Genomic DNA, 27,180 nt, shown 5'->3' on the forward strand with positions numbered 1-27,180 from the left:
TCAAACTCCAAACTTGTCTTCCTCATACTGCATGAACACAGCTGGCAGGGTCAGCTCCTAATTCAGGGCCACCTTCTCAGCCTCCTTTTGTCCATAAATTTCCTGAAGGATCTTGTGCTGTTCTAGAGAGGTCCACTGCAGATACTGAACCCCCAGCCAGCTGCATTTGTTGTCCTGGATGCCTCTGTCAATCTTGCCTGTCACACTAGGGTCCCTAAAGAGATCAAGGTAATCATCTTGATCTGAGAGAACTTCCCCATCTCCAGCAGGATCTTCTTGGCATTGGCATGCTTTTCTTCCTGCCTATGCTTGCCATATACATGGCAGCAGCCACAGGAAGATAGAACGAATAGAAAGTTATCTTATACTTGACAATAGATTTGTACCTCTTTTCAGTGAATCTGCCAAGATTCACATTGCCCTGGGGGCCTGTGATGAGGCCCAGGATCTGTTCGATCTCAATCTGATAGGAACTCTGTAGGCAGGCAGCCTGGGTGGCTCAGGGGTTTAGCACCGCCTTCAGCCCAGGCTGTGATCCTGGAGACCCAGGATGGAGTCCCATGTTGGGCACCTTGCACGGAGCCTGCTTTTCCCTCTGCCTGTGTCTCTGCCTCTCTCTGTCTCTGTGTCTCTCATGAATAAATAAATTAAAAAAAAAAAAAAAAAAGAAAAGGATCTCTGTAGGCAAAACTCAATCAAGTTCAGGTAATAGGCCTGCTCCCAGCAGTAGAGACTCAGCAGGCATAGATAAATGCTTCCAGAAGCAAAACATTATTGATAGCATCCAAACCTATGCCTGGGTTCTGATACCAGCAAATCTGTCCCCAACGGGTGAGGGATGAATCCATGTCATGTGACACAAGGAAGAACGCTTAGAGCAGTTCCACCAGCACACAGTCAGGGCCTGCTGGAGACTGTCAGCAATCCTGCTTCCCTGGCTTCACCAGCTCCTGAAAAGCTATCAGCACTGTCAAACCCCACAGCTACTTGCCTCCAATATATTGTACTCCAAGACCTCCTTAAGTCAGGCAATTCCATTTCCTGTCTTCAGGCAGCCAAGGCCATCCTTGGTCAGCACCTTGACAATCTAGAAGAGCTGGATGAAATCCTGCTTCTCTTGAGCATGAGGGTCCAATTTCTGGGCTGCTTCCATTCTGAGGGAGGAGTAAAGTGCTCTGCTCTTGGTCTAAATTCAACTGATCACTTAAGATTTAAAAACTTTCTTCTGATTGAATTACCATTATAATTATTGCAAACTGATATCAAAACAGAAATATATTATTACAATACTGAAAAATAGTTGTTAAACATAAATAAAATTTTCATGAAAAACACATCTCTTAATGAAGAAATTTTTTAAAATATGTCCTATATTTGTACATAAATATTATAAACATGAAAACAGCAAGATACAGCGTTAATTTATTAACTAATTTTCATTTTTTATAGGTAAGAGCATTGAGAAACTTTGTTTACGTAGCTATATCTATAGAGATTCTCATAGCAATGTATTTAATTCTTTGAATCTTTGTTATACCAAAAATCACATGGTGATCCACCATTAAAACTAATTTTAATGATCTATATGCTGACAATTTTAGCATTCCTTCAATTTTGCTGAAAGCAAAGAATAGGAAACTATTTTTTTTTGTAAAACATTTTATTACACAGTCATTCTGTTATTCACTTTTTCAGTTTCTAGGATGTATACGTAAAGGATTTTATCAGGACCTGTCAAGTAACTGTTAATGATATCTTGTTACTCCTGATACTCTCATTTATAGTCACCTTGTTTAACATAGTATACTCAAAAAGGATTGGGGAAATACAATATATCTAATTTTAACTAAACTGTGTTAAGGCAATATTTTGTGAGGAGATTCTTTTACTTTATAACTAAGTGTGTAGCAGCAAGTAAACTATTTCCACATAACCTGATAATAACGCCACTCCTAACATCAAACCAATCATCAAATCAGAGTTTCTTTCTATCAAGATAATCTAATTTCATTTTTCAATTCAAATAGACATATTAATATAGAACCCTATGACTCTCATCTCAATTTGGAAAGCAACAAAAGTCCAGAGTATTTTGATCCTATTTTCTTCAATGATCAATTTTAAAAGCTTTAAGTTGAACATCCCAGATTTATTAATATTGACTAATTTAATGGCATCATCCAATGGTACATGCAAATTGGGACTTAACTTTTTAGAAATGAAATCTTATATGTGAGGAAAATTGCATTTCCAAGTGCAAGGAGGACTTAAACCACAGATATGAAGAATAAAGCTGATGTTTGCCCAGGCAATGAAACAGCCATTGAACAAAGAAATGTACACACTCTTCCCAACAGAAACCCAAACCAACTCAGTTACAGGACTGGGTGTAAACCAATCTATATAAACAGAAGAGTACAACTCAAATCACACTAAGTAAAGAAACTGTGGCTCTATTAAAAAAAAAAAAGTGGTATAGAGAAATTTCTCTAACCCTTGATTGGCAGTGTAAAACTCTGACTATTTTACCAGAAAATGACTGTCTTTCATCCTTTCCCCTATTTTCATGGATCCTTGGCTTCAAGAGTTCTATCTGGAAGGAAGGGAAGGGAAGGGAAGGGAAGGGAAGGGAAGGGAAGGGAAGGGAAGGGAAGGGAAGGGAAGGGAAGGGAAGGGAAGGGAATGATCCACAGCTGGTGAGGAGGATGAGACAGCAGAGGGTTCAAACTCTGCAGACTAAAAAGATTGTGGAAAGAGTGCAACATTTGAGGAGATAGGCTCCCTGGAGGCTGTGAGTAAGCTAGTTAAAAGTGGATGAAAGGAGGGAAAGCTGAAGCCCACCTCTTTTCCCACTCTCCATTCCAGGTTGCTTTGTATGTCACTGATGGGCGCTTAAGAAAGGTTTTCTTCCTCTACTGAACTTGCTGTCCTGCCCATCAGATATTCATAGCTTTGTAAATAGATTTGGGTTTAGATTCCGCCTACAAGATAAATGTGATTTCAAAAAAGAAGAAAAATCCCAATGAGATTTGAAGTTTTCACTTTTCTAGAAGGAAAGTGGGAGAGTGGCCCACCATCCATGGGAACTACCTGAGGCCCAACAAGAGGGCCAGTCATTGGTAATGCAATGACTGGACAGGGCCAGTCAGATTTGGGGATGAGGTAAGAAGCTGAAAGAAGCAAATATGTACCTGTTAAATATCCTAAAATATGCAACTTCCACTCTGCACAATGGGGAATCCTTCACGTCTCATCCATAACCAACTTCCTGAATCTTAGAGTCAGACAGGCCCTCAGGGTTGTTTGTCTTTAGGAAAGTGCACTGTGATTATCTTCATGAACCAAATGAAGCTTGGAGACTTTCCAGAGTCCTATAGTTAGGAAGTGAGTGCAGAGATTAGAATTCAAGTCACTGTCTCTCAGCTCAAAGAGATAAGAACAAAGACTACAGAGTAGGCATGCATCATTTTGCATAATATGGAGAATTACATCATTTGAAGTCTATTACTCTATTAAAGAACAAAAATTCAACTGAGAAATTTGAAGATCTAATTGACTTTATTAGACAATTCATAAACTGGACAGCATCTCATCTGGCAAGTAGAGAGATGCTCCAAGGAGCTGCACAAGTGTAAGTTTTTTATAGGAAGGAAGGTGGGGCTAGAGTTATTAGAAAAAGAAAAGAAAGGATTGTTCCAGTCAAGGTCACCTCCCATTAGGGATGAGGGCAGAGGGTCATATCATACAGATTATGTCACCTTCCTTTGGAGGATAGACAGCCCATGTGACAGATTACCTCACTAGTGTTAATCAGAAAATTCCTGACTGACTCATTAAGACTACATTTCTGGGAGAGGTTGAAACTGCACTCAGGCTAGGTATTAGGGGCCCTGGTTTGGGGACATGGCCTAGCATAAGTGACTCCATCTCAGGTCTGTGGTTTTCTTTCTGACAATTCCTTCAGCAATTTTTTTCCTTGCATCTTCCCTTTCTTTCTCACTTTTTTCTATGGAAGGAATATAATCATGCTGTGGATTTTCTATTATATAAGAATTAAACATTTTTATTCTTATTATCATACTTTGCATAGTGAACATAATATTCAAGATTCAAGAGATCATCTATTCAATACACAAAGAAACTGATCACCACATTATCATTAATCATTATCACCAATCTTGTTTGGTAGAATTCTAAGATGACTCTGAAGTGACATTTGCTCTGATATAAGTTCTGCCTTTTGTGAGTATGTAGAACCTGTGGATATGATGAGAAATTGCTCGCATGATCAGGTTATGTTATATGGCACAGTTATCTTTAAGAAAGGGACATGGTCCAGATGGGCATCTCTTAATTACATGAGTTCTTTAAAAGCAGAGAGTTTTCTCTGGCTGATGGCAGAAGAAGTCAGTGATTCAAACATCTGGAGGATTCAACATGCCACTGTTGGCTTGAAGATGAACAAGACTATGTGAAAAGAACCTATAAGAAACCTCTAGTTGCTGAGAATGAGCTCCAGCCAATAGCCAGCAAGAAAACAAGATCTCAGTCCTATAAACACAAAGAACTGGATTCTACCAATGGCTTAAATAAAACTTGGAGACTGATTCTTTCCTGAGAGCTTCCAGGTAAGAATGTACCTCTGAGTCTCCAAGGAGAGAATCCAACCTTGACTTACTAGACTTCTGACCTACAGACCTGTGAGCCGATAAGTAGGTATTGCCTTTAACCTTCTAGGTGTGTGTCAATTTGTTATGCAAACAGACAACCAAGGCCCCAGTCTTGAATTTAAAATAAGTATATTCACACAAAGAGAATAAGATCAAGGAAAAAAAAATTCAAGAAACTTAGTTTCTCCTGGTAATTCAATTCAAATAGTAGTTAATAATCACCCTTTCTGATTTTTGCAGTTACAAATATTGAACTTTTGAGGGAAGAGAAAAAAGCTCTTAAAAGGAATAGCAAATGTCTCTAGAGCCAAAGAAGACAAAAGAACAGATTTTTTCCGTATCTCCTGTTTGCATTTGAAACATAGAGATTACTAGGAGTAATCACAGTTCTCATTTTTATATCCAAAATCCATATACCATTTTCTTTAAAGGTGCTATTATCAAAAGAGAAAGCTAAACATGTAAAAACCAGGGGAACAAAAGATGCCAGATGTAAATCTATAGTTTTAGCAGCTAGGTAGTAACAGGTAGAAGGGTGAATATCTCCTGAAAAATATTTTTAACTGTCTTTACTGGGATAGTAAATTCAACTAACTGTAAAAACGTGCCTCTTACAGGAATGGCTTTGTGAAATTATTCTCTAGGAAATGTGAAACTTTATACTTTCATTCCATCAGAAAAGAATTTAAAACCACTCATCCATTACCAGCTTACAGATAATGAGAAATGAAGATTCTATATTAATGATAACAAATACACTGCTAAGGTCAAAGTACTTTCACAGTAGTAGGGCAAAAAAAAGGAGCCCTGTAGCTCCCCTGATCCTAAAACATCCTAACAATAGGGAGGTTGCTGACTCACAAGGCAGGCTACCCTAGTTGTGCCTACCTAAGAGGCAGGGGAAGAGGAAATTTATCAGTGAGACTGAAGAATACTCCAAAACCTTCACTCCAATCTTCATAGATCTTAACCTCTTCTGCTAGAACCATCTTTCCACATTTGAATATGATGTGAGTAAATCTGGAACCTTCTCATAAAAAGGTTTGACAGTAGACCGAACACACAGAAGTAGGGGAAGAATGGAGTCACCAGGGCGCTTGGGTGACTCAGCAGTTCAGCAGACATAAGCCTTCAGCTCAGGGGATGATCCCAGTCCAGGGATCAAATCCCACATCGGGCTCCCTGCGAGGAGCCTGCTTCTCCCTCTGCCTATGTCTCTGCCTCTCTTTGTCTCTCATGAAAAAGATAAATTCAATCTTTAAAAAAAAAAAGAATGGAATCACCAATAGTCCACAGCAATAGAGTCAGGATGAACTCAGAAGCCTGTATGTTAGGGTTGGTATACAGTTTGCATGCACATCAATGTGTTGTGTGATCCAACTTGACCATTTAGTCCTGGCTTGCCTGAGAATTTCCTGGTTTTAGCACTGAATTTCCATATCTCATGAAACCCCTCAATCCTGCATGAACCCTGTTCCTGTGTATATCAGCTTGCAACTACGCATTATGAGTAAGAATAGTAGGAAATGTAAGACAGAAAAATTTAATTAGATTAGGTACCTATTTAACACAGATTTTAATAATGTGGCATTACTAACCTTAGCTTCAAGGGAATGTAAAAGCCTATTATTCCTCAATGGATACTCATTTAAACTGCCTTTTGAGAAGTGCTTATTGGCAGAGTTTTGGCATAAGGTCTGATTTCTTAAAAGAAAACAAAAAGAGTCTTAAGCTGACCTATATTGTCCTGACAAGTCCTTAAGATAACAATCATTCTTTTCATTAATTGTGCCGGGATAACATACACACATGTTAATTTGTGTTTGTTTTAGCTGCTGCAAGACACCTGAAACATCCAGAATGGTGGGGACAAGCAAGCTGAAATAGTACAAAGGCAGTTGCCAAAAATGAATTACTGACATGAACTACATTGGGCTGGAGGAGAGTGTGGGATGAAAGGGTGAGCCCATAACTTCTGTCAATGTCCTGTCTACATGTAGGAAGGAAGAGCAGATGGAAGAAGGGAATGGAAGAAGGAATGGAAGAAAGGAAGAATGGATAAAGGTCTTGCCTCATCTTTACCCTCACCCCAGACAAAAGAGGAGTCACATGTCCACTGCCTACAGCTACTAACTTTAGCTTCTAGAATTGGCCAATGATGTTTTCTTCTCATCATCAAAATGACTAATAAACTTACCAATGGTATCACTGCAAATTATGACTATTTTAAGGGAAATGTGTCCCATTTAAATGAGTCACATTAATGCAAATACGATATAGAAAGGTCAAGATATAATAAGAAGGAGCTCATTATTAACCTCATTTGAAGTTTAGGCCCATTTGAATATTACTTTCTCTCCCAGTCTCCTGAAAGACATGATAATTAAAAGTAAAATGATATCAAACTGCATCAAAAAAACTAAATAACTACCTTCCAGTAAAAATACATTTATAATGTATTTTGTGCATATTTCCAGTAAATATATATATTTTTTGAAACAAAGAGTATGCTTATTTGCTACAATGTTGGGCTCTGACACAGTGAGAAGTGAAACAGGAAGCTCCATGACCTTGTAAATAAAGGATGCAGCGGACTGATGGTCTCTCTCCAGAGGAAAATGCAAAAGCATTGTAAAAGTGTCTTTTCTATATTAAGTATTAGGAAGGAAAGGGACTGTGGGCACCTCAGATCAGGAGAAAGAAATAAAAATGGGAAGGACTGCCACAGTGTAAAATCTTGCTAAAACTGCCCCTAACCACCATGCACTCTTGGCACATAAGACTAAGGGGACTTTTCCTGGCATGCTCCACCCAGAACCCCTGGATATTCCCACTGGTTAGGCATTCCCCTCCAAAACGTCTGCATCCCTCACTCTTAACAGTACATCTTGGGGTCTCTCTCCACAGAACTTCCCTTGAGCTACCAGAGCTGCATTGCCACAATATAAGTAAAGAAATCCAGAAGTTCCCAGGAGTTTATATCCTCCCTATAAGGCCCATGTCCAATGACCAACAGGTAGATGGGTATAAAAAGTCTAGCTCCTTTTTTGAGAATAAACACATTCTGTTGTGTCGTTTATATCTCAGAACCCTCCTCAGAATTAAGCTAAGGCAGGATATCCTCTGAAATCACACTTTTGCTTGGCTTCCCATACTCTCTCCTCCTTCTGCCCAGAGAAGTTCCTTCATAAATCATCTGTTTGTGAATCCTTATCTTGAGGTCTGTTTCTGGAGACCCAAGACCCCATTCCAATGTTTCTTTTTGTAGAAAGGAATCTAAAATTAAATGTTATAAGCCTACGTAAGCCTCAGTGGCATTTCCAACGGAAAGACAAGCTGAGTGAATTTTGAGTGCAAAATTTGGGGCCTGAGAAGAGAATCCAGATATAGCCAATGAGCCTGCTACTCTACTCCATGTAGAGTTAAGGTTCTGTATCATTCATAACTATTAAGGGGAAAAATCTCTACCAATCCAGATCAGAAAGTGACAAAAGAACCAATTCTCTACAAAGGGGAACATAAGGTCCAAAGTTAGGCTGCCTTCCAAAAGTTCAGAGAAGGAAGGTACTAGGCTTTCTCTTTCTTCAATAACATTGAAAACATCAAATGTCACTATCCTCTTTTACCCCCTGGTCCTGTCCAAAGATGGCAAGATTCAATGGGAAAAGCATGGGTTGGGCTGGAATCAAAACCCATGTCGCGCAACTAATATTCGATAAAGGAGGAAAGACTATCAGTTGGAAGAAAGACAGTCTCTTCAATAAATGGTGCTGGGAAAATTGGACATCCACATGCAGAAGAATGAAACTAGACCACTCTCTTTCACCATACACAAAGATAAACTCAAAATGGAGGAAAGATCTAAATGTGAGACAAGATTCCATCAAAATCCTAGAGAAGAACACAGGCAACACCCTTTTTGTACTCGGCCACAGTAACTTCCTGCAAGATACATCCACGAAGGCAAAAGAAACAAAAGCAAAAATGAACTATTGGGACTTCATCAAGATAAGAAGCTTCTGCACAGCAAAGGATACAGTCAACAAAACTCAAAGACAACCTACAGAATGGGAGAAGATATTTGCAAATGACATATCAGATAAAGGGCTAGTTTCCAAGATCTATAAAGAACTTATTAAACTCAACACCAAAGAAACAAACAATCCAATCATGAAATGGGCAAAAGACATGAACAGAAATCTCACAGAGGAAGACATAGACATGGCCAACATGCATATGAGAAAATGCTCTGCATCACTTGCCATCAGGGAAATACAAATCAAAACTACAATGAGATACCACCTCACACCAGTGAGAATGGGGAAAATTAACAAGGCAGGAAACAACAAATGTTGGAGAGGATGCGGAGAAAAGGGAACCCTCTTACACTGTTGGTGGGAATGTGAACTGGTGCAGCCACTCTGGAAAACTGTGTGGAGGTTCCTCAAACAGTTAAAAATATACCTGCCCTGCGACCCAGCAATTGCACTGTTGGGGATTTACCCCAAAGATACAGATGCAATGAAATGCCGGGACACCTGCACCCCGATGTTTATAGCAGCAATGGCCACGATAGCCAAACTGTGGAAGGAGCCTCCGTGTCCAACGAAAGATGAATGGATAAAGAAGATGTGGTTTATGTATACAATGGAATATTACTCAGCTATTAGAAATGACAAATACCCACCATTTGCTTCAACGTGGATGGAACTGGAGGGTATTATGCTGAGTGAAGTAAGTCAATCGGAGAAGGACAAACATTATATGTTCTCATTCATTTGGGGAATATAAATAATAGTGAAAGGGAATATAAGGGAAGGGAGAAGAAATGTGTGGGAAATATCAGAAAGGGAGACAGAACGTAAAGACTGCTAACTCTGGGAAACGAACTAGGGGTGGTAGAAGGGGAGGAGGGCGGGGGGTGGGAGTGAATGGGTGACGGGCACTGGGTGTTAGTCTGTATGTTAGTAAATTGAACACCAATAAAAAATAAATTTAAAAAAAAAAACCCATGTCGCATACAGCAATGAAAATTCGAATTTCAAATTGAATACATAATACTATCACATTACACCCAACAAAATGAAATATGTAGGTATAAATCTAACAAAATATGTATTACCTATGCAGAAAAGTTATGAAACTCTAACCAAAGAAATGAAAGATCTAAATAAATGGAGAGAGATTCATATTCACACTTTGGAAGATTCCACTCATGTTATTGGTATTGGAAAAGAAAAGAAAAAAAATATATATATATATGTAGCTATAGATCTTAGGGAAAGAATAAAAAGTATAGAAATAGATCTACATCATCATCCTCATCATACTGTGAGGAGGAATGAATAAGTGAAGCACAGGGAATTTTTAGGGCAGTGGAACTATTCTGTATGACACTGTAATGGTGGACACATGACTCTGTATTCATCGAAAATCCACTGAACTTTACAACACAGAGTGAAGTTTAATGTATGTAAATTTTAAAAATTATTTGGGAGGTCAAGAGAATCCTATAATGGAAAGCAGAATGTAGTAAAAGTAACCTAACTGTATTTACAAATTTAAGAAATAACTTCACTAAAGGGATTTGGGAGGGCAAGGGAGGACGTTGATCTAAGTGTCTTTGGAAATGAGTAGAGTATGTAAAACTAAAGGCAAAAAAAAAAAAATTGTACTTCAGCACTGTACTCTGGTTAATAGTTTCCCACGAGAATAATGAGTTAACAATTCTGATACTGCATACATATATACTGGAATTGAACAATTAAGTAAATGGATGGCAGATGGTGGAAGTTAGTTTTCTCACTGTTGGAGTGGGAAGTTACAGATAAGATTACAAAGGAGGCTGGAATGATCCATGTAGTTATAGAGTACAGTTGAAGACATCAGTATAAAGTTATTTTAGCCTAATATATATACGGATTGTTACATACAGAAATATGTATGGGTATGTATATAGATGGGTTAATATATACACATACATCTTCTTGCTCTGTCAGCTTAGAAGACATAGCAATGACATCCCAATAGCAACTAGCACACCCAGCACCCAGATCTTGGTCTCTACTATCATTCTCCCATAAAACAAACCAGGGCTCCTTGGAGAAGGGGCTGATTCAAGGACTGGGGTAGGAAATATACAAGATGAGCCTGGAGTATCTTGTAGTGTCAGGAAGTGAGACAACACTTAAACAAACTCACAATGATGGGAATGTGTGAAAAGGACACAAGAGCCAACTGAAAGAGCTCTTAATAGCTCAAGCAGGAACAATTTGAGAAACAAAATTAAGTTGTATTAGATTATAACCCAAAGTATGAAATAGCTGTCCTTTGAAAAAAATGATTTTATTATCCTTTGAAAACATAGGAGAATACTTTCCCAGATAAATAAAAGCTGAAGAAGTTCATCACCACCAGACTTACCTTTAATGGTAAAAGGAATCCTACAAATTGAAATGAAAAAAATAGTAAATACCAAAACAAAAACATATGAAAAGTGAAGCTCACAGGTAAAGAGAAATATACAGCTAAATAAAAAAGACTGTAACACTGAAATGGTGGTCCATAAAGTACTTTCAATTCTGGTATAGAGTCTAAAAGACAAAAATATTCAAAAAACTATAAATCGAAAACTATGTAATGGATGTACAATATATAAAGATCTAATTTGTGACATCAATAACATAAGGTGGGTTAAGGAGATGTAAAAGACAAATCGAAAAAAGAAAAAAGAAAAAAAGAAAAGAAAAATTATTGTATACAATTGGAGTTAAATTGTTATTAGCTTAAAATTGATTGTTATAAGATGTTTTACATAAGCTCCATGGTAATCACAAAGAAAATACTTAAAGAAAATACAGAAAAGGAAATGAGAAAGAAATCAAAGCATATCAATGTCAAAAAAAAAAAAATAGTGAGACGTAAAAAAAGGCAGCAGAGGAAAAAAAAAAGGAAAAAAATAACTACAAGAAAGACAGAAATCAATTAACCAAATGACAGTAATAAGTCCTGCCTTAACAGTAATTACTTTAAATGTAAATGGATTGGGGAGCCTCGGTGTCTCAGTGTTGAGCATCTGCTTTGGTTCAGGTCTTGATGGTGGAGCCTTGGGATTGAATCACACCCATCAGGCTCCCCGTGGGGACCCTGCTTCTCCCTCTATGTCTCCGCCTCTCTCTGTGTCTCTCATGAATAAATAAATAAAATCTTTTTTTTTAAATGTGAATGGATTAAAGTACCCAATCAAAAGAAATAGAAGTAAACAAACAAATAAGATAAAACTATATGCCATCTTCAAGAGACTCACATTAGATGTAAAGACACACAGGCTGAAATGAAAAGATGGAAAAAGGTTTCTTGTGCAAATGGAACCAGAAGAGAGCAGAGGCCATACTTACATCAGACTAAATAGACTTTAAGTCAAAAAAGTCACAAGAGACAAAGGACATTATACAGTGATAAAAGGATCAAGGGACTAGGAAAACAGCAATTATAAATATGAATGCACATAAATCATAGGTCACAAATACATGAAGGAAACCAGTATTTTCTTCAGTAGGAAATTTTAGCATCCCACCTTCAATAATGGATAGAACAACCATTAGAGAAGATCGGTAAGGAAATAAATGACTTGAACAATACTAATTGGATCTACAGGTATAAAGAGAACACAATATGCACCAGCAGCACCACATTCCTCTCAAGTGCACATGGAATAGTCTCCAGAGAGATCACATGTTGGGCCAAAAAACAAGTCTTAACAAATGTAGGATTGAAATCGTACCAAGTATCTTTCCAACCGCAATGGAATGAAACAAGAAATGAATAGCAGTAGGAAAACTGGAAATTTCACAAATACATGGAGGTTAAACAACACATTCTTGAAAAACAAATGGGTTAAGGAAGAAATCACAAAGGAAATTGGAAAATATCCAAGACAAAAAAAAAAAAAGCACAACATACCAACACTAATAGAATACAACAAAAGCAGTTCTAAGAGAGAAATGTATAGCAGTAAATGCCTATATTAAAATTTTTCTCAGACTCTTTTTAAAAATTGAAGATGGCATACTTCTAAACTCATTTTATGAGGCCAGCATTACCCTGATAACCAAAGCCAAACAAAGATACAGGGGGGGAAATATACTACTACCCATATCCCTGATGAATATTGGTGCATAAGTCCTCAACAAAATCCTAGCAAACTAAAATTAACAGCACTTTAAAGGATCACACACCATGACCAACTGGAATTTATCTCTGGGATTCAGGTACGGTTCAACATATACAAAACAATGAGTGTAATACACCACATTAATAAATGAAGGGCAAAAATCACAAGATCATCACAATTATGCAGAAAAAGCATTTGACAAAATTCAACACTTTTTTATGATAAAAACACCCAACAACCTAGGAAAAGAAGAAAATTACCCCAACATAATAAATGCTACATATGAAAATCCCACAGCTAACACTACATGCAATGTTGAAAAACTAAAAAATTTTCCTCTAAGATCAGGAACAAAGTAAGGGTGCTGACCCTTGCCACTTTCATTCAACATAATACTAGAAATCCTAGATATATCAGCTAGGTAAGAAAAAGAAATAACATCTATCCATATTGGAAAGAAATCAAGTAAAATTATCTCTTTCCTAGATTGTATACACTATAACACAGATATGAGCCTTGAGGTCATTAGGCTAAGTGAAATAAGCTAATCACAAAAAGACAAATATGATATGATTCCACTTATATGAAGTATCTAGAATAGTCAAATTCTGAGAGAGCAGAATAGTGGTTGTTAGAGGCTACAGAGAGAGAAATGGGGAGTTGTTGCTTAATAGTATAAAGATTCAGTCATGCTAGATGGAAAATTTCTACAGATTTGGTGTACAACAATATGCATATAGTTAACTATACTGTACTGCACACATAAAAATTGTTAAGAGAGTAAATGTATGTTATTTGTTTTTTACTATGATAAAAATATACTCCTTACCTTTGTGACTGTACCGGTGGAGGTGGTGAAAAGGATCATACACCATGGGCTATGAGAATTTTGGGCTAAGAGAATTTTCAATTCATGAGGTTTTTTTTCCTGTAGATATTTTAAATAACAGTTTTTCTTTGTAGTTATATGTTATAGTTGCAAAATCAAACACCATTGAGCTCATTTAGTAGATATTTATTTCACATGGCTGTTGGGCAACATTATTGCCCATGTTTTCTTTTCACCACTAGTTCATTTAGTAGCCCTGGTCTCCTAACACATTCTTATCACTTTTATCCTGCTTATAATCCATTTATGCTGGATACTCTCCACTTGCTGCACCCCAGCTCTTGTCCACATTTTCCTGCCCTGCCCCTGACCCCAGATGGCTGACCTTGGTGGAAAGCATCACCCAGGCTTTTTTTCCCTCTAGCTTCTGTTGGAAAATGGAGATGCCACCAAGTAACTTAAGGGCAGGGGAGAGAAGTTACAATGTTTATTCCTGCTCTCTTCCAGCTAGACAACACTTTAACAAATGTCTGCATTTTTCTACCCAAGCTCCTTTCAAACAGCCTCTCTCTGACAGCTACAGGTCTTGCTTGCCACATTCCCATTACCACTCCCACCCCTTGCCCATCATGGCTTCCCACTGATTTGAGTTCTTCAGTGCCTCACCATCCCTTCCTGGTGCTTTTCACCTGATCTACACTTTTGCAAACATGCACCTTCTCATTAAGCAGTCCTAAATTATATTTGTATGTGTCATCTGTTTTCTGCGGGACCCTGACCAATACATCACTGCTAGGATAAACCAAGTACAGAGCCACCATAACAAAGTACAGAGTTGTGGGCAACAACTTTTTCCTATATTCATGGAGCAAGTACCATGTTAGAACCACTATCTCTCTCCACATTGCAAACCAAGCTTTCTCAGTAATCTATCATATAATTTCCAATCTGCATTATGAAAGTTTGTGCTAGAGAGAAACGTCTGTATTGTGAAATCCTGTCACAAAAGACTGACTCTGCATCAGGGAAGAAGTATTCCAATGTCAGGGAAGACTGAAGGTGACAGGGGGTGGGTGAGGGCTTGCTGGAGGGAACCAGCCTTCAGCAGGTGGTGTCAGAGTGGGTCAGAACCAATCTTGAGGGGTTAATTCAGGCTGTTCTGAATGGCTGGCCCCAAGAAGACAATTCAGAGCAAGTGACGCTCATAAACAATAGGGCAGCAGAAGGTTCTCGTGGTGATTAATGAAAGTCCTGGTCTCTGACTCTTTTAAACTCACAAAGAAAATTAAATTTCCCACCAGATCTCTCTCTTGCCTGGGGCCAGAGAAGCCAGTTATTCATCCCCTTGGGATGTAGGCAGAGAAAAGAGTTATCATAAGAATATGCAATTACCTGGTGGTCTACAGCTGCCTCACCCTTCTCTCCAACTGTCAAGCCTCAGCTAAGCCACAAAGGAGGAAGGAGCGAGAGATAACCTGTACCAAGCCTCTTACCATGTGTGGGGCACTTTGCGCACATTGTTTCCTTCAGGATGACTCTCTGAACAGCCCTGCAGGATGGCCATAGATAGAGAGAGCCTGCCTGGCCTTCCTGACAAAACAGAGGTCAAGAAGCAAAGTCACTCTAGTTAAATATTCCAGGGTCATAGATTAGTGTCCTGCCTTTCATAATCCATTCATCACAACAGAGCAAAGGGGTTTTAGAAAGGGGAGAAGGGAGGGTAGGTGTGAATAGATGAAGCACAGGCAATATTTAGGATGGTGAAACCATTCTGTATGAAACTGTAATGGTGGGTATATGTCTTTATGTATTTGTCAAAGCCCATAGGACAATAGGACACAAAGAGTGAACCTTAATGTAACTATTGATTATAGTTAATAGTATATATATATAGTTAATAGTAATGTATCAATATTGGCTCATTGATTGTAACAAATGGGCTACACTAACACAAGAACTGTGTGTTCCAGATAAGGGGTGGGGAAAAGGGTTGAACAATGAGTATATGGAACTCTGTATACTACTTGCTTAATTATTCTGTAAATCTAGAGCTATACTAAAAAGTAAGTCTATTCATTATAAAAATGTATAATAATAATCTCACACACTGAATAGCTGCCCTTTCTATTGCTTTGCGTGCATCTGGCCTTCCTCCCAGTGGAGGAATAGGCTGTGTTGTGACTGGGATTAGTGGCTCATGTGTACATGCAGGACATGGGGGATGGTCCAACATCAACATCTACAGCTGCAAATGAATATCACAGAATGCTAAGAATTCAGTGGGGAAAAGTGGGAGGGTACCTCCTGGTCAAATGTCTGTGAATTAAGGCTGAAGGTCATAATGACAGGAGGACTCCTTCCTGATAACAATGATAGCAGGTGACAGAAATTGGGAAGGACTGCGAAATATTCCTGTGGTTATGTTTCACTTTTTTTTAATTTATATGCCCTTCATTAGTAAATGAATATTTCTGAGGTAAGGAGGAAATAACTGTGTCTAGATTCCCATAATGTAACAGTTACTGTAGTATTTTTTTTTAAAGCCTTAAGATTCTAGAAGCCAGGCCTCTCGATTTTTAAAGATATTCCAGGAACCCAAGTCCAGTTACTTTAAAGAGTCTTGTGTTGCTTTGGGTCCCCAGGAGGGCAAAGCTGAGATGGGGCTGCAGCCAGTTTATTAGAGGAGTGATCCCAGGAAGCACAGTGAGGGGTGAGGAGAAACAGGAAAGGAAGTAAAACCAATACAGGCAGGATAACAGGACTGAATGCTGGCAACTGGTTGCTGATAGCAAAAAAAAAAACTTCCATAGACTCTCAAAAAGAATCAGATAAGGCCACTCATGGTAGGTCAAGATAAAAGCAAGACCACTCCATAATTATGACTGAACACAAAGATAAGGACACTGTGTGACCACAAAAATAATCAAATATCCCCTTTTTCTGGCGTAAGCGAGTCTTCCTTCTTTGTGAACAACAATCGAAGCTCTGATTTGTTAGTCCTGCCTCTTAGATTAAAATTATTAAAATACCCAGTCATCAAATTGCCCTGAGATCCCAACTTAGCACTCAATTCGGGAAGGGGTGGGCAACAACTCACTTCTTAAAATCCTTTTCAAAATCATCCAACACAAGTCCACACCCTTATACACTAAAACCTCCTTAACTCTCTCACAGTTGCCCATGGTATGTATTCTCTCTGTTACAGCAAACTAATCAACTTTGGATGGGATCCTGTGGTCTTTGGCTGATGGACAGTGACATCAATAAAAGATGAGTTACTGAATTAATTACCATTGTGGGCAGCTGGGATGCAATCTCACTGTGGACACTACAGAACTGCATAGAGCACATCTCAAAATTAATTGTGCCAGAAGACGGAAGGGACCAAGGAATTAATAGCTGGTTCCCATTCTCCTTTACTTGAGAGTCATCCCAAGGACATTAACTCCTCAGATTTTTTGGATGATGTCTTCATAAAGTTGGGCAGCCTCCCACAGCTTCAGAGGAATCCCAGGGACAGCAAAACGGAGAGGCATCTTGAGTTATGCTCTCTAATGCGTTCCTGGGGACTCTTGACCAAGTCTGTGGAACTGTCCACCAGAGGTGTGCTGATACCAGGAGGTCCAAGAGGATGTTGTGCAGTGTCCTACCCTGCTAGTGATAATCCACATTTTACAGATGCAGAAACTGAGACTCAGAGAGGTTAGAAATGTTGAACTGGGGTCATATGGTATTTCTCTCAATGTTAAAAAAACAACACTGCTAAATTTTTCTGCCAGGGACACATTTCTGCTTACCTCTCCTAGATGTGTTTCTATGATACTGTAAACAACAGGGAATGTGTTAAGCCCCACTTCTCACTTTATCAAATTGCAGAATGGGTTTTGGAGATTATCTGCTACTACTGACCATCTTAAGAAATGTGCAAGACCCTGTGGAGCAGTGATTTGGAAACTCCTGCTCGACATGAAACCCTTTTTCTCTTCAGAGGAAATATTATGGGGAACATATAGCAGAGATGAAGCCCAGAGCTTCCCCTACATCATGACCTCAGTTAGCTTGTAAGACTCCTCTGAGAATGCCCAAACTCCAAAGAGCACAGAAGTAAATCCAAAGCAAAAGATTCAAGTGCCTACACCAGCCTGACCTCTATCAGCTTATTACCCTGAATGAATTATATTATTTTACCTCTGAGACAGAATTCATACGGCCCTAGGATTCCAGTTCCTCTCTTATATTACATTGTAGCGCTATCTCAGCTAGCAACCAACAATTGAGGGCTAAGCGAGCTGATTAAACAGCCCAACCCTGCTGACATAATTCACAGCTAATCTTGTTCATTCTCCAAGTGCAGATTCAACCATTTGATCCTCACCATGCGTCAGCGACACCTGCTGTGGTGCCCACTCTCGTTTATTTTGTGTTTAAATACAGTGTCTTGTGCTCCATGATTATTGTTACAATAGATATGTAGCTGAACACAGAGGCAAAGCAAAACAAAATCCTTCATCTCTTGTTTGCAATTTCCCTTGGGAAACAAATGGAAAAGCATGGCAAAGTCAGGTGGTTGGCTATGAAATATACTGAGTAGAAATCAGAGGGCTTTAGGAACCCAAAGATCCATGGAGGATGGAAAATATAAAGGATATGGGAATGCTTATCAAAAGGCTGCTACATGTATTTAGGGGTAAAATGATATGACTTTGGAATTTGCCTTAAAATTCTACACTATAATAAAAAAAAATGGGAGGACAGATGAAACAAGGTTGGCAAAAGCTACTAATTGTTAAGGCTATGTCCTGGGTATATGTAAGTGTGTTTCTTTCTGTGAAATGTTCCATATCTAAAATCTTCATAATAAAAGGATGTGGTGTGGGTTTTTTTTTTCCAAGTACAGTGTGTTTGATGCCTGTCTTAAACACTTTGCACATCATCTCACTTAAGCCTCTAAACATTTGTTTCGCTTTACAGATGAAGAATCTAAGAGTCAAAGCAATGAAGTGATTTCCTTGGAGTGCTGGAGCCAGGATTTTACTTGAGCTCTCCAACTAGAATTTAGGGTTCATGAAGAGGGTGAATTGGAATTGGACCTTGATTTAACATATAAAGGCATCCCTGGAGAGGGAGTCACAAGAACAGTCCTCCTCAGATAAGACCTAGAGGGTGGGATCCAGGCTATGAGAAGATGGTTTCACAACTCATAAGCGCTTATTTTATTACCCAGCTGATACGAGCAGATTGTGCTATCGCCTAATCAATCCTGAGTGAACGAATAGAGGAAAATCAATGAGAATCAGGTGTTGAAGACGAAGCCTGAGCGATCTGAGGGTGTTCTGGGACTGATCCAGTTATTTACTCTGTCTCAGCTGTATTCTAACTCCAGCCTGAGAGTGAAGGAGTAGAGAGAGCCCTGACAGCTGAATGAGGCAGAAGCTCTGGCTCCTCCCAGCTTTTCTTTCTCCTTCCTTTTCCACTCCCAGCTCCTAGTCAAAAAGAAAACTTACTGAACATACCTGCTGCATGCTGGGCAGCGTGCAGGTGGGATGTTGGGAATTTAGAGGTGCAGTAGATCTGTGCATCCCTCCAGGGGCTACAAGCCCAGAGCAGCAGCCACAAAGGGCGGTGATAATATAAGTTCTGAAGGGGAGGTCTGTCTTTGGGGGGAGCTGCTTAGAGGAAGCAGAACCTGCATTCCACACAAAACAAGGGTAGAGCTTGGGGAAACAAACATGAGAGACTGGCTACCTAGGCAAATGTGGACACATTTAAGATGTAATTGAGGACTGAGCAGAGGAGGGCTGTAAAAAGTTACAGAGGAAGGTAAAGAAAAGAATCCCTTTAAAATTGAGGCTATGCTTAGGGTGACGCGGGACCAGTGATGCTTTCTATGCAATACTGAGAAGCGCCTCATACACAATATAGTAGATTACATTTTGGGGGCCAATTTTTTACACCTTGCTATATCCACACCCTTTCCCAGTTTTCCCATGTATGCGTGAGTGAGTGCATTTCTCCATCCCTTAACTTTGAGATGAGCTATAAAACTTGCTTTCACCAATGGGATCTTAGGAGATGAGACACAAAGCTAGCTTTTTTTGGGGGGGGGGGCCTCCCTCTGGAACTTCTGCCTTTGCATGACAAAGACATGGGTGGGCTGTTGGTCTAGAGAGGATGAGACACACTGCCTGAGACCCACAAACTTGAGTGAGAACTGGAGCTTCCCCAGTCCTCACAGGCAAAGCCAAATGGCTCAGCCATGCCCCACTTTGATCAGACAACCTCCAGCCAACTCGTGATGCATAAACAAGTCAGCCTGAGATCAACAAAGGCATATAACTGACCCACAGATGCATGAGCCTAATAAATGCTTTTTTTTTTCTATGCCACTGAGATTTGTTTGTGGTTGCTTGTTACACGTGATAGCTGACTGATGCACTCACCATGCTTCTCTCCCCCCAAAATTCAGTCAATGTTGTCAAGACTAGTCAATTCATAGACAACCATGGGCACCCATGAAGCTAAAGTTAAGGATCATGTTTCTCTTCTTCTTGTGAAAGGGAAGGCAGGATGGTGCTGGCAACAGCTGTAAAAAAGGCATGGCTCTAGGTAGGATAATATGCACACATTCCTCCTATGAATTTGACCTGGCCTAACTCTCCCTAACCTAGAAGAAGCTATGCCTTTTCCTATAGATTAGAAGCATTCTAGAAGATTCTGAGAAACTTTCAACCAATCCTGGGAGCTGGCCCCCCCAAACAAAAACTGCTCTAGAAAAGTAAACATTCTAAGACCCAAAACTTTAGACTCCTTTAGACACACACACAGACATGTGTACCCCAGCAACACCTTTCAAATCTAAATGTTTCTAAGGTTTTGTAGTATGCAGGGATAAAAACACATTATCATCATATAAACAGAATTCCTTTTATAACAAATCTATATTCTTCAATGTATAAAAACTCATATTTCTGAACCCATAACCAGTAGTGTGTCTTGGGCACATTTAACACTATGATTTTAAAATGTTGGCTGACCCTTAGCTATTTTAGGAGGTTAAAATAGTATAAACCTCATAACTGTCAACAACTCTGTTATTAGGGAAAAAAAATTGTACAATTTGAACATTTCAGCCTGAGATCTTATCTCCTTTTCATGACAGTTAGTTCCAGGCAAGTTTGGACAAAGTAGCCATAAGCATATATTGCTTCCCTAAGCCAGGAATCGGGGCTGTTAGCTGTTGAGAGAGAGAAAGAGGTAGTTATCTCCAGAACAGACATTCAAACCCTAACAAACTTTTTCTTTCTCACCAATGGAGATTTGGGCAGAAATGAACCCAGATTGCTTTGTCCTTCAAGTGTGGCCACAGCCCCCAGCTGGCTCCATGTGCCTAGCCCACCAGCATCAGGACATCCCAGCAGATGCCACTCAGCAGGTGTCCTGGTTAATCTAGAAAGAGATTTCCCTGAGCCTCCCATAGAATGAATCAGGACGTTTCAAAGTAGCAATTTGACAAGGTTCTTCTAACATTTATGATGTTTTTATTTAGTCTTTTAAGGCATATATAAAAATATATAAAAATATGGACCCTGTCAAAGTATATATAAAATATAAAAATATAAAATATGGGCCCTGTCAAAGTATATATAAAATATAAAAATATAAAATATGGGCCCTGTCAAAGTATAAAAGTGTTCTTTCACATGTTTGCAGAGTATGTGCATGAGCCCCTCCCACAGCTGCACCCCAGCCTTTGGTTACTGGAATCTGAACCTTTTCCCATTTAACTGCCCTGTCCTCTGACCCCCCACAGGCTCAGCTCATCCTTCCCTGGCCCCTTGCCCAAGCTCCAGCCCATATCTGGGTCTATCCATCCACATCCCCTCACCTTGACCGTCAGAGTCTAGTTAAGGATTGGGGCAGGACTACACACCTCAGAGCTTATCCATGAAGCTTTTCATTGCCAGGAGCAAGAACATCTTGTTACAGTAACACAATCCTTATCTTGTCTGACAGAAATATCCTATTTTGAGAGACTAAACCTCGCAGGGCAGAAAATGAGAAAGATACCAAACCCAGATTGTCAAGGAAAGCATTTTTCAGAAGCCAATTCAACACAGATCCCTCAGGTACAGGGTCAGGAAGCAGGGATCAGACCTATGCATGGTTGTGCTTTGTTACACTGAGGTCATTCCCTGATTAGAGCCAAGCTGGCTCCTCAGGACCAACCAACACAGTGCCCTGGCGACAAGGACAGGTTCCAGGAGCACCTGCCTCACCTGGGAGTGGCCATAGGTGATACTGCTCACATGCCATCTGGTGGCTCCTTGATGATGTGCCAGCCTGCAAAGCCCAAAGCCCACAGCAAAATCTCAACCTGAAGGGTTCAGAAAAGTCAAAACTTCACTCCACTTTTAGTTCTTCCTCCCACCTGCTCACTCTTGTTTAATTGTCAAGATTTTCCTGGTCCTCGTAAGGAACATGATGAGAAAAAACTCCACCAAACCTCAGTTCCATTTGAAATAAGCAATTTACCCATTTTCTTTGCTTTTAGACATCCAATCAGCCAGACCAGTACTGGAATGTGCCAGCCCATATGGAGTGCAGCGCTATGTGCAGCGTTTTCCCACTCGTCCTCCCCTCCAATGACTGCAAAGGCAGGAGGTGACGACAGGGAGGGCCTTTCCCCGCCTGCCCCCTCAGGCTGCAGTGTCCTCTTACTCTTCGAATATGATCTCCAAGGGCTATGCTCAACCTAGAATGAAAATCTAAAGCTGCCAAATTATTCAGTGGCCAGTGGCGCTTTTTACCTTTTCCAGTCTGCTTTCAAATACATCAGAGCAAACCTCTCCTTATGATTAACACCCATCCCAGTGTTAAAACGCCATCAGGAGACAATACCCAGCTCTCCTCAAAAATCTTACTGCAAACACGGGAAGACGAGTGGAGTCACTGAGCAGTAATGCCACTGAGGACAGAAGCCGCCGTTGGGATTATAGTGCCATGAGGTTGTGTTCTTTCAGCTGAACTGGGCACAGGAAGTGACTATTTCCAGGTAAAAATAATCACTAAGCCCCTGCCATGATAATCCTGATCACACCAGTGAAGTCACACAAAGAAAGGAGTACAGAACATTCTGGACAGTGAGGAAGAGAGAAAATCATAGAGTATCATAAGCAAAACAGGCCATCAGGAAAATGTAAACATTGGCAGAATACTTTTTTTGAGCTATTAATCTGTTTTTCTTGGGCTGTTTTTATCTCCTTGGGTTTCATGCAAGTAGCCTTTGTAATTCTTCCTCTCAGGGTATTTTTTACCAAGCAGGATACAGATAGGACTTGAAGTCAGCAGCTTGTCCTTCTCCTGTCCTCTGTAATGGCTCCCTGATAAACACTAGGTGTCCCAGATGTGGAGTGGAGAGAGAGAAGCCTGTGCCGGATGGGGCTGGGAATACCCATGAGTCCCACATCTATGATGGCGGAAATGTCTGAGCCATGGGGACAGCACTCTGAGGCAGGGTGGGGGTGAAGGGGTCACTAGACCTCAAGGGGAGGCTAGAGACAAGGACCCAACCAGAAAGCCTCACTGAAGACTCTGGTATTCCAAGCTGAACTTGAACAGACCCAACAGGCTGGGACAATGAGTGTGTCTCAGCATTAATCAGTGCAGACCCATGACTCATGACTGGAGAAGCCCCCCTTTAGCTTTATCCCTATAAGTAACCCCAGGACCCTGGCACAACCCCCAGGATAGAGAGATGCCCACAGTAATACCTGAGGTGAAATTTCCACTCAACCTAGCAGAATGGGGCTCAGATTAGGATGTAAGAGAGGTGATCCTCCTTGCATGCCCTAGTTAAAGACTCAGATTCACACCGCTTCAACCGTATTGTCAGGAATAGACTCTGCGGGACCGGCCACTAGAATCACAGAGACCCAGGAGAAACATGAAACGGAGACTGAAGCTTTAAAAACACAGCAGTATGGAATTAAAATCCAAGCACTTGAAGCCCAGAGCCACACACAGGGCCCTACACAAGCCTCGTGTCTCACCACGTTGGTGAGGGTGACTTCCAGATTGTTAGTGAGGAAGCACAAATGAGAGCCTGTGTGGTTGGCAGGAATAGCATTTTGTGTGGCCCCCGCAGCTTCTGAGACCTCAGTAACGCTGGCCTGAGCATCCTCGCCCACAAGCTGTAGGAAGCAAGCGTGGTGGATTTCTGGGCGCGGCACACCCAGGGGCCGCCCCTCTTAAGAAACTCAGAACAATGGACAGGGTCATAGAGATGTCAGGCTTCCTCCCTCTCCAGACAAACCTTGAGAAAACTATTTGCCTTCCCTTGGATACAAATTGTGTTACTCCATCCTCCTTAAGACTTAGATCTATAGTCAGCTTTGTCCTCAAAAAGCAATTACATGGTTGTCAAAACCCATCAAGCTGAATACTTAACATTGGTACATTTTACTGTAAAATAGCCCTCACCTTAAAACACACGCACGCTTGCACACACACACACACACACACACACACACTTGCTCTGCGCATCCCTAAAATCTGGAAACAGACAAATATATATGTCATCAAAGACACCTTCAATAAAAAATATACAAAAAGGTGATACTTTTACACTTTAGGATACTCGAGATTTGAATTAGGTTAATGAAAATGAATAAATATAATATTCTCATTGTAGGGTGTGGGTTCAGTCCTTCGCAACACTAGGAATTACTTGGGTAGCACAGAGCAGGTGAGCAGCCCATGACACTGTACAGGCATGGTGGTATGCAGAGAGTTAGGGCTATGGTGGAGGAAAATATTATGTTGTTTTGTTTTGTTTTTTAAACTGGATTGGGAGAGGAGAGATCTAAGCTCATTATATAGCACCCATTGTGCTCCCATGAGCAAGTATATTTCTCCTCCCTGGGCATTAGATATTCAACTGTAAGGAGTGTGATGGGTAAGGTGATCTCTACATCTTAAATTTTATGATCAACCCTGTATTTTATCTATCTTGAAGCACTCAGGTGACTTGCATTATAAATCATGTAAGTGAGGCTTGGTATCAATGACAATCCCTTAAGGCTAAGCTGCTATTCCAAGTTTCTGAAGGGAAAACCAAGGCCACACAGCAACTTGAAAATGAAGTGCCTTCTGACCTCCACACTGAAGACCATGCATGCTAGATTTCCATGTTGCTAAGGATAAAATCACCACAACTGCATTTTTACAGACTCCTTAGACTGGTCAAGGACTAGAGCAGACCCACCCCCTTTCCTTAGCACTAGAATCAACCTGCCAGCTTACAGGTGTGGGGCTCTAAAGTAGACCAGGGCCCAGAAGCTAACTGCCTGCCTAGAGAGGGTCTGAAAGTCCCAGCAAACCGTCAGCTGCTAGCCTGCGGCCAGGGCTGCTTTCACGGCCTAGAAAAAATATAGAATGTATCCCAAGGACCAAACCACAGCCCGGTCGGTCGCCAGCCTGTGCTGCATTAGGGCTAAACTTGGCCCAGATAAGATCATTGCAGCGAGAATGTTTTTAAAAGATGAATAAACAGCAAACCTACTGCAATGCATCACCAGCAAATTCTATCCAAGGCTGACCCGAGAACCCAGCACGGCCCACCCCCGTGTGATTCCAAATGTCAAGAGCGCCACCTACTGCCCAGACTGGAAACATCAAATGGAACGTGCTTTCATCTCCAGCTGGAGGAGCCTGCTCAGGATCTGAAGTTCTCTCCAAGATCTGTGAGCTGTGTGTATGTTTTTGTGTTTATGATGGTCTAAACGCTGTCACACAAACTCCAGGCTGATAAAGGAAAGGAAAGTCATCAAGACATTCCAGGCTTCTATTTTGCATTTGTTAGGATTAGGAAGTTGTTTCTGGAGTTCCTATTTAAAAAAAAAAAGACACATTTATTCAGCGTCATGATCAGACTATTACATTTAGCAATCAACAGCATGGGTGCAAAAAAAAAAATCTACATTAAAACCCTTTGTTGGAATGCTTTACACTTTCCACAGAACAGAAACTAAAATAACGTGTCATACAATTAGTCACAAATACAGTCCTCGAGTTTTTTGCCCATACACATGAGTATTGTCTAAAACAGGTCTTCTTTGTAGCAGCTAGGCCCTGCCACCACTGTGCTTGGCTGAGGTCACAAATCTGTTGTAGCCTGTAGCTTCCCTGTCACTCCTCTGGCTCTCCTCTCCTGCCAAGCTCTGTTTCCTGGCAGTAATTAAAACCTTCTGCCACCGCCATAGCTGCTGCTGCTGCTGGAACCGCCACAGCCACCTTGGTTTCATGGCTTGGCAAAGTATTGGCCTCCACCACCATAGGGGCCAGAGCTTCTGCCTCCAAAATTTCCTCCTTTCATGGGTCCGAAATTTGAGGATTGATTGTTGTAATTGCCAAAATCGTCATAGCTTCTGCCACCTCCGAAGTGGCTTCCGTCATTACCAAATCCGTGACGGCCATCCCCACTGCCACCGTATCCACCACCACCTCGACTGCCACCGAAGCCACCTCGACCACTGAGGTTCCCTCCACGACCAAAGCTGTCATTCCCACCAACACCAGCTCCACGACCACCTCCAAAGTTTCCAGAACCGCTTCGCCTCTTTGGCTGGACGGAGCTCTAGCCATCTCTTGCTTCCATAGGGCTTTCCTTACTTCACAGCTGTGGCCCTTCCCAGGATGGCATTTCTGAATGACAATCTTGTCTACAGAGTCGTGGTCGTCAAAGGTCACAAAGGCAAAGCCTCTCTCTTCGCCACGGCCTCGGTCGGTCACGGTCTCCATCACCTCCACGTTCCCATACTGTTCCAAACAATCTCTTGGATGATGTTCTTCAGGGTCTCCTTTAATGCCACCGACAAAAATCTAGTTCACAGGTCAGTGGGCACCGGGTCTTCGAGAATCTCCTGGGGAGACAGCCCTCTGGGTCCAGGCTCTCCCGCCACCTCGGGCGGCCCAGGTTCCTGCGCGGCCGCCTCCTCCAGGGGGCCCGGGCCGACCCCAAAGCCTCTGGAGCGCTTGGCCTTGGGGTCTCTCATGGCCACACAGTCCGCAAGCCTCCCCCATTGCTCAGAATGGCTCCTCAGACTCTCATCGGTCGTTTCCAAGCTCAAACCTCCGATGAAGAGCTTCCGCAGCTGCTCGGCTCTTTGGGAGACTCTGACTTAGACGTGCGGGCGGGGGGAGGGGAGACTCTACCGATGCTTGCTCGGGGGCGTCCAGGGGCGGAAAGAAAGTGGAGTTACTATTTTTTACTGTGGTGCGGGGGGGTTTTTTGTTTTTGTTTTTAATATTTTATTTATTCATGAGACACACACACGCAGAGAGGCAGAGACACAGGCAGAGGGAGGAGCAGGCTCCACGCTGGGAGCCCGACGTGGGACTCGATCCCGGGGCTCCAGGATCACGCCCTGAGCCAAGCAGAGGCCCAACCGCTGCGCCCCCCGGACCTCCCCACAAGAAGCAGATCTTAAAGCAACATGGAGAATAACAGA

The 27,180-nt window shown here is 41.1% G+C and overlaps 1 pseudogene; it reads right to left on the reverse strand.

The window, feature by feature from the left end:
* Positions 1 to 26,724, reverse strand: LOC112668883 (farnesyl pyrophosphate synthase-like; annotated as a pseudogene).
* Between the last annotated feature and the right edge of the window lie 456 nt (positions 26,725 to 27,180).

This window comes from Canis lupus, chromosome 23 (assembly GCF_003254725.2).
Source record: "Canis lupus dingo isolate Sandy chromosome 23, ASM325472v2, whole genome shotgun sequence".
Taxonomy (NCBI): domain Eukaryota; kingdom Metazoa; phylum Chordata; class Mammalia; order Carnivora; family Canidae; genus Canis; species Canis lupus.